Source organism: Triticum aestivum, chromosome 3B (assembly GCF_018294505.1).
Source record: "Triticum aestivum cultivar Chinese Spring chromosome 3B, IWGSC CS RefSeq v2.1, whole genome shotgun sequence".
NCBI lineage: Eukaryota > Viridiplantae > Streptophyta > Magnoliopsida > Poales > Poaceae > Triticum > Triticum aestivum.
The window spans coordinates 801,866,545-801,876,400 of NC_057801.1; the positions used below are offsets into that span (position 1 = coordinate 801,866,545).

Sequence of the window (9,856 nt, forward strand, 5' to 3'; positions counted from 1 at the left end):
AAGCTCTAATGCATCATACGAAGCTTCCCCAGTATGGCATTCCCCTGCACATTCAAAAACGATTCATCCCATGCTTGCATGACCACTAGTTGCACTACCGAATTTTCCCAAGATAATTTTCACCAGTAGCTAATCTAGAACTTCGGAAACAAAACAGAAAACTACATGTAACACTACTCTCAACAGTCATATATTGATTTGTTGCTTTATGTTTAAGCACCATACATAGGTTTTTACACCCAGACAAGTTTACTCAACAACGAGATAATATCTGCATGGTAATGACCACACAATTTGACAATTTGAACCACATAACATGGAAGAAGATGCTTCAAAGTTGAAAGATATAAAGAGGAGCAGGAGCAAGCAGGCACTTCATTTCTCTCAACAGCTTATTAATGCAGACTACCTTCATGGAGATTCTGGCCAGTCAAAACCAGCGAAGCCTTCACCGAATACACCACCATAGAACCTAACTTCTAGTCACTCAAGAGCGTGATCGTCGTCCCATATGGCCTCGTCATCACCCCCGAGGGCGAAGTACTCATTGTCCACGAACTCTTCCCATGAGTCGATGGAGTCATCATCCGAGCACTCATCCCAGAAGTTGTTCTCATAGAAGTCGTCCACGTGGGGGCCGAGGATTTTCAGCCCAGGATACTTCTCTTGCAAAATCTTATCACCAACATCCCAACAGCCACGCAGATCTAAGAATTTGAGGTCTTCGCACCGGGAGGTGATCTCGAGGACAGCCGTTGTCTCGATAAGCATGTACCCTATCTCGAGGTGGCAGAGCTTTGGCATGTTGTAGGCAATAGCACGGGCCTCGTCATTATGGCACCCCTTCCCTGCGACATCCATTGGGTGCATGACTCGGCGAAGTCTGATGAGGGATTTGCAATTCTTACCGAATGCCTCCAGAGCACGAGCGCCAATCTTAGTGCAGCTGCTTACATCCAGGAATGTAACTTTAGTCAGTCTTTGTGCAGCAGCTTCCACTATAGAGTCGCTAATTTCGCTCCTTGGAATCTCCAAAGTCTTGAGAGATTGCGCACTTGCAAAACAAAACAAGGTTGGATAAGTAAGGTTTAATAAAATATTATGGATACGGTCATCAGTAAACAAAGTACTAGGGTTATATATATGGTTATGACAAAAACAAAATCACTGGAACATTGTCGGTTGAGGAAATAGTTGGTAATACCATTTTGAACATGTTCTTCTACACAGATGTGCGGGGTCTGGTACCATGTTCGCAACATTTCTCACTATCAGGAAACGGATTAAGCCAGAGGAGCATGATTGTGCTAGTAACTTTAATAGACCATCTATAACTTTGTATTTATAGATTAACACACTGTAATGATACTACCCCATTTTTATTTATGCAATTGAATGAATAATTTACAAGCATTAACAAAAATAATTGCCACAATATATGCACAATTGTTTATAAATGATTGGATTCAGTGATAATAGAGGATTCAGTGTAAAGACAAATACAACCGCAAGGCAAGTAATTCTGGAATCAATTATGTTACACATAACGTACTTGTTTTTGTTCATCAGCACATGTCTTTCTAATCAATAGACGTATTAACATTCGTGTCCAGTGTTTCTCACATATTTGGATCCTGGAGTGTCAGATCGTGTTCCCTAGCCCATCTCCGCCGTCCAATATCTTACTTTTGGCGCTAAAACCCTACTCCCCCTTGCGCCGTTTCATCTACCGTGGCCGCCACCTTCTTTGTTCTCGCCCCTCCTCGCCGTCGCCCTCACCCCCCTCATCCCTAACCGCCTCAGTGATCCAGCTCCTATATAATGAAATTACACATCCATCATATTTCCCCTGCCACAGCCACTACACCTGTGGCAATCTAAACCATTTTTTTTCCAATGAAAGTCTGTATGCATTTTGCGAGGATGGTACACAATCGGAAGAACTACTCCAGCAACGTGCACAACTAATGGTTCACCACTAACAATAATAATAATAAAAACACACAATGTTCCCATCTAGGTTATCAAATTCAAATCTCATGAGGAAAGGATCATCAAAATAAAAAAGATTTTGACTAAAGAAGACTACTTACTGGTCCGCGATGAAGGCGAACAATGAGTCGTTGGGAAGCCTGGACACACTAAGGCGGTGGCACGAGCCAGCGCTGCGAGAGAGGAGCATATGAACCATCCTGATGATCTTGTCAGGCTCTTTCTGCTGGCTCCACTCCTGAATGTCGATGTCCTGCCAGCAGTCGGCCCCTGAAACCACCCGGCTCCAGGGTTTGCAAACACCCGGAACTACAGAGAGGATCTCCTGAAGGGACAGTTTGCAAAAGATGATGCCTAGGGCATCTCATGCTTGGTCCTCCCAACATCTGTCCTCACTGCACTCTTCCATCCCTGATCCTTCCGATCCAGGACCGACCATGCAAGTTGTATGTCCACCTGTTTCAGGAACCATGATAAATTACCCTGGGTGGTAAAATTATTTGCTTAATCCACACAGTTGAAGGCTTGAAATAGCATATTCAAAATTTCATGGCGACTTATATTAATAGTATGAAAGTGCTTTCCTACACTGAAAAAAATCCAGTTAATCAACATTTATTTCGAGATAATAAATTGCCAATATATATGGCAAGATCACCATAAAGGAGTATCTGTATCAAAGGTATGGAAATATAAACCCAGCGACCACGATAAAATTTGAAGGAAAGAAATTACACCGAGATGAACACATGTGCAAGATTTCCCTGACCTGACAAGAAAGAACTTGCAGTTCAAACGAAACTAGAGGAAGAAATGAGATCTGAGCGAGATTGCTCGGAGAAGAGGTGGGAACATGAACTGAGATATGGCGGACTGCCTAGATCACCGAACCCAGATATTAAAAATAGCACGATCTTGGATCAAAGCAAGCTGGTTACGGGGAGTGAAAACCCAAATCAGGAAGCCTACTCAAGAACCAAACGAGAGCACCAAGATGCGAGGACCAACCAAAAGCCATCAGGGCCGAACCAGCGAGTACGAGGAAGGAGGACGCCGCAGATCTGAAACAGCCCCTCCGCCAGAGACAAAAAATTCGAGACAACCCGTCCTGGCGGGACAGTATCGTTAACGAGGAGAGGACTGCGCGGACGTGGTGTTCTTCACGACGGCGAGATGCTTCGGAGGGTGAGCTTACCAGGTCACGGAGGAGGAGGAGAGGTGGTGGTGGTGGCGAATCTGTGGGAGCGTGGGGCGTCTCGGCGATGGGGCGAGGAGGAGGAGCGAGACTGCGAGAGGGATACAGTTGAGTGTAACGGCGAGAGGACCTTTCTCCTTTTGTTGCTCGCGCGTGCCTTTTTTTCTGGTTTGCAGGGGGATTCCGGGGTGCGCCGCCAGGATTCAGGCCGAGTGAGCGCCACATCGGAGTAATTAATTCCTAAGTTGAAAAGCCTGAAACGTGGTGCGATCATAATAATTCCTTGACATAAAAACGTGATGGTAAGCTTGAACGAAGAAACTACAGATGGAGTAGGCCATGTTTTTTTTCAGAAAGCTGTTGATGTTGATACAAGATTTACATACATATGATGCTACAGTGTGTGTGCTAGCTAGATTTGGTAAACAGATTTCATCGTATATGGCAGATATCGCTTACTCTCTTTTTTTTTGCGAAAAGATATGGCTTACATTAATGTACTCAATGTAAATTTTATGTTCTATGTTTTTGCAAAAAAAAAAGAGTTTATGTACTATGGCTTTAGTGATCATGTAAACGACATTTGGGATATTTTTCCCCATATTTCAACTATTGCTTCTCTAACTTCACCGTTTCCCCTTTCGCGCGCTTTTTTGCTTTGAAAACACTCGAGCCATTCACTCGTGCGGCGGCCGAATAATCCAACGGCCTCTGACTTCGCCCATCATCATTCAAATGTCGTCTCTGCTCTACATGACTTGCACCCAATGGATGATGCGCGTCCTCACCCACCCACCTCCCGGGCAAACAGCAGTGAGAATAACCACAAAGTGGTTATGTCCAATTTGAGGAAATTAGGTTCCTACCAAATCATGAATTAGCTCTTAGCCTTGTTATTATCGGAAACAACGAAGAAAAGTCAACGCTGCCACCGGAAGGGACCAAAGGGCAAGATATTTTTCCATGCCTACTATTGTTCTCGCAGATTAAGCTAATATATAATAAGTTTGATTTAGCTAAATGGGACTGAATTCTTCCCACATGAAAAAAATTAGGAATATTAATTTCTTACCGACACCCTACGACAGCCCTTTCTCGTGGTTTTTGGATTTGAAAAGTTTGGGACCCTTCACTCAACTCACGGGCCACAATCCAAATGGGCTCGAATTTGGTCCATCATCTTTCAAACATCGCACCAACTCTAAATGTCGTGTCTGCTCTACATGACTTGCACCCAATAAATGGTGCATATCCTCACCCACCCACCTCCGGGGCAAGCAGCAGTGGGAATAACTGTAAAGTGGGTATGTCCAATTTGAGAAAATTAGGTTCCTACCAACTCATAAATTAGCTCTTAGGCATGTTATTATCAGAAACAACGAAGAAAAGTCAAGGCTGCCACCTCAAGGGAAAAAAAGACAAGATATTTTCCATGCCTACTATGGTTCTCGCAGATTAACCTAATATAAAATAAGTTTGATTGAGCTAAATGGGATTGAATTCTTCCCACATGAAAAATATTAGAAACTTTAACTTCTTACCGACGCCCTACAACCGCCCCTCTTCCCATGGTTTTCCGATTTGAAAAGATTGGCACCCTTCACTCAACTCACGGGCCACAATCCAAATAGACTGGAATTTGGTCTGTCATCTCTCAAGCATCGCACCTACTCCAAATGTTACCATCAATTGGTCGTGCCTTCCGCTCGAAAGATGGCCATAACCCCCCCCCCCCCCCCACCCCCTCCCACTTGGCGCACAAATGCCATGAATAATAATGGCAAAGTGGTGATCTCCATCCTAGACCTAATATCCAATTATGGCGTGCTGTCATCCAACCCCTTGAACAAACAAGAGAAATGTAGTCTAAAAGAAAAAACGAAGTAGAACTCAATGGTGACACTGATGGAGACAAAAACAGAAAATCTTTCCTGCCTATGCTTCTTGCAAATTACGACAAAATAAATAAATATGTTTAAGACACAGTGAAGGAATTTTGGGATCATTTTTTCTTCCAAAGTACAACCGTTACCTCCTAAACTTCTATCATTTGGGAAAGAACAACGATGCCCAGCCGAACCCTCCAAAGCAGAAATAAGATTGACCTTTTCTTTCGAGAAGGTTTAACATATAGTATGGATCGTCATTGAAACATTGTGTCCGCTCTGGTTGCTTCCCTCAAGCAATAACACCTAATACTTAAAAATGGCACAAATTCTTTCCCCCACAAATCTGAGGGCAAATAACTACACAATGGTTATTTCCATATTGTACCAAATTAAGGGTTGTTATTGAAGGGGGTGAAAACAAAAGATATTTCATGTTTTTTTTGGCTTCTTATATATTACATAACATTAAATAACAGTGAGTGAGCTAAATGGGATTTATTTTTTCAGACATGAGAAAAATTGGAAATTATAATTTCTTACTATTCTCTCTCATAGGCAACACCTCCCTATCATGGACTTTTAATCTCTATGACATATGTATCCACAACCCAAGCCCTAACCAACGAACATGCACCAACCCTTCTATGAAAAAGAAATTTTTATTGACTTGCTAGTCATGAAATCCAAGTCTATCTCCTAGAATAGCAGCTTCTAGCATAGGTTTTACAAAATAAAAACACTAGAGCTTCACCAACCAAAGCATTGAAGTGGAATTCATATCACGAAAAGCCAAAAAAAGCCGTCACATCTAGTCTGAACCAAGCATATGTTGTAATAGAACCTAAGTCAACAATGCGCACTCCAAAAGTTTTCATACATATTTCCATCGAGAATTGCCCTGCCAAAACCATTGCAAAAGTCCTAACACATTAATTACAATCTATCACACCACTACATGTCGATGGAGTCCGAACTAGTTCTTCTTTGGTGTACTTGATATGTTAAACCACCACTAGTAAATCAAGGCATCAACCACTGTAATAAAACTTGACTTAAAAATAGATCCTCTAGATCCAAATGCCTAGATGCCCTTCTCCACAACCCACACCATGATGTCTTTGAAGATGGCATGTGTGCATCGATTAGATATATCCTAACAATGTGCGGACTGACCGTCCTTCTGAATGTCTGGCAGGACCCTGGATCCCTAGTATAAACGGGTTGCAATAAGGCGACCCTCTTTCTCCTTGTTAATCATTGTAACTGATGTACTACATCAACTTACTCATCATGCATTCTCTATCGAACTCCTCACACAACCCATCAACCATCTTGTACCTTTTTTTACAGTAATGATACCCTAATCCTTAGAAGTGCAAACGTCTCATAAGATGCAACATTGTGTTCCCATATCCGGAAGATTTCAGAGACGCAAGTGGTTTAGTGATTAACTTCTGAAAAACTACATTGATTTCATTTAAAGGTCGATTATTTCCACTCGTCCCGAATGACCGGCCTATTAGTTCTCTTGTCATGCATCCTCCTCCCCTGGTCTTAATATGTTCATAAGAATCTTACATTAATAGAATTCATTTCAAATATTTCTGCAAGTATTTCGTTTAAGTGGCCGTTCACTCTACCTGGTCATTCTAGCTCCTGCTTGCCTGCTCCTGCACCATTATCACATTTCTCATGTGACTTGTTGCTTGATTTCATGATCACTCACCCACTCATAACCATGGATCTAACTCGTTGGCTTTCTTCCTCAATGGGACAATGTCACAATCACCATATCTACATTTTCCATGTGTTGCAGCTTTTCACACTGTGTTAACAATCCTTCAGCATCCTAACACCTAGACCTCGGGCACAGGTGGGCAACGCGTCCTAACTTCATCGAATCCCTTACCAATAGGTTGCGGGCATAACAAAGAAAACTAAAGTACATGACTTGGTAGAAAATTTGTTTTGCTTTCAGTGGTAAATTTGTTGCCAGCGAAAAATTGGAAGAAAGAAGATGACATAAATATTTGTAAATTATATTGGATACTTTACTTTCTAGAAGAAAACATTGGATGTGTTCATTTTTTGTTGAGACGGTGATATTTCACTCTAGATCGATCTTTACTGTTGGGGTTGCTGGCCATCTGTCACTTCAGACAAATAATGAAAGAAACTATAAGTAAGGAAATAGAAAATTTAACCAATTATATTTCTTATATAACAGTCACATCATAAAAATAAGGAAATAAATAGTACGAAATTAATGTATGAGGATAAAGAAGGAAATAAGAATGACAATCAATACTAGTATTTATTATATAATAGGCACCTGATACAAATAAGGAAGGCATTAATATGTAATTAATGAATCATGATAAATATGAAAATAAAAGGGTAATTTTTGACATTTATTATATATTATTGTTCTCCTTCCAATCAAATTCTCCATCAACTCTTGTGGATGAACTCCAAAAGTACGGCAGCGCGGTCCCTCCTAGTACCGTCTTGGCTTCTCGTGATGGACAACACTGCATAATCGAGGTTATCGCCTAGAGGTCGGAGTGACTATAACTACTAAAATAACTAGATGACCCATTGTTCCATTGGTGTAGAGACCAACTGCATCCCAAAAGTTAAGTAAACTATTGGAGACATAAAATAGAAGTTAAGTGAACTATTTGAAAAGTCCAACTACAACAATGGGCGTAAAGAGATACTGTAGCCAAGAAAAGAAGCAACTAATACAACAAAAAAAAGAGGTCAATTATTTGATGGATGTTTAGCATGAATGGACTCTAGTGATTATGTTTGAACTGCATTTGTACCTACCTTGTATATTTACTAACGACAAACAACGATAATTGTGGTACCTATCCTACATTAGCCCGCCACGGCAACCCTACAAATGGGTCAATACAAATGCCGACCACACCTCCCTACGGTACCTGACCTGAACTTTTGGATTTGAGGACTCGTACTAGCAACAACTAGGGAGACTCAAGACAATCCGGGCATACGACAGACCCCAAATATGCGGTAGCCTTCCGAAAGCACGACATCCGGCCAAGGGGACACGATGGCAGGAAGCCATGGCAAAACCCGATAGCCACCTGACATGAAGAAAACATCTCGCCAAGATGTCACCCACGCACAAGACACGACGTTCACGACATGTGCCAAAGTATTTTGGGATGTGATCACGGTCTTTGAGTGCCGCGGTCTGGCCGGATGGGGTGTTCTGGGATGCCTTCCCCGATTTCAAAACTAACTTTGTGAAGTCATCAGCATTGATGAGACAGAGATGAAACCTGTTGTCTCCATTAGTTAATTGTTTTACAAACATGGTGTATGGAATTTTCATGGAGAGGGATCATTAAATTAGGCCGAGCTCACTCTGTTTGTCACACAATATAATGTTAGGTGATGCAAAACATATGTCAGTGCCCTGACACTCAATAGGCTACTATTGTTTTTGGTTTAGAACTAGGAAAACTATGTGAAGAGTGCAATAGATAAAACATGTTCCTCTCAAGCAGCGTTCATTATAGTCTATTTCATATAGTTTGCCTGCCTTCTTTGTTGATTATTCATAGACCTATATGTAACCGGACACCCTCCAATGGTATGGCGTGGTATATGATTTTAGTTCGGCATACTATCGTATAGGTTAACGATGTGTTCAGAGCAGACCTGACCGTACCATTACTCCACTTCGTGGTTGTCGTTGGTCTTTATGCCAATGGGCATAAGGGTGCATTTATTTAAATGTGGATGCACACTGGCACATGATAAACACACACTAGTTTCTAGAATGCCGAATAATAAGTTTTTTAGTTGACGTAACACCATCATCATGCCTTGCAATCTTGTGTGTGAGGCTGGTAATTCTACACATGTTGTCTTGTCACTGCCTCTATACCAAAATAAATGATTATATCCATCAACTGTAAGCAGCTAAGCCTTCCGTAGGGGTACCAACATGGCAAACCTTTGGTTATAATGTAGTTTTTGTAGGCAACTGTAGGAAGGGATGGAGAAATGATAGGCTAGTTGAGGCTATGTCATGGCTTGCTTGATCTGGTGCTCATCGAGGCGGTCTCTCAAGCGGAACAAAACACTGACGAATAAACCATGCATGGTTGACTGCTCTGAAGCGCGTCAACCATGCACGGATGCATCCATGACCAGGACTCACAGTGCAATTAATCCGACCGAGCCTGCAAGCGTTCCATGAGAACTGGAAAAGGAACATGGATCAAATTGAGTTGCATGACAAACGAATGTGAACCAAAACTAAACACAATGTCACACCTAGTCATGGAGCAGCATGAGCCGGTGGTCCTAGCCCCAGTTTTGGAACAGGTCATGGATCAACTTGAGCATCCCCTCCCGGGGCCGACCTCGGATAACACCTTGGAATCGCCCCCATGGCCATGATGTCAGGTGAAAACTTGAGACTGAAGTGGGATCTAACCTTGGGGTTGCTTCCCTTGGCCCTGACTTTGGATACTATGTAGGAGGTTGGCAAATAATCTGTTCCGAGCCCACTCTCCCTATTTCCGGTGTCACACTAGGATCAGGCGGAATATGAAAAGCTCGTTCTAGGCTAACTATTAGATCGGTTCCAGAAGTTTGCGGCATTGGACAACCCGATCTTGGTGTAGGATTGGATCTTGGAATCCCCAGGAAAAGTTGATTTTTTAACCCACTCACCGTCCATCTTGTTGCCAACATCGAAGACCTAACCGAACTCCTGGAAGGCACCATGAACGAGAAC

The 9,856-nt window shown here is 42.2% G+C and overlaps 1 pseudogene; it reads right to left on the reverse strand.

Annotated features, from left to right (window-relative positions):
* Positions 1 to 223: 223 nt before the first annotated feature.
* Positions 224 to 2,401, reverse strand: LOC123066696 (F-box protein FBW2-like; annotated as a pseudogene).
* Between the last annotated feature and the right edge of the window lie 7,455 nt (positions 2,402 to 9,856).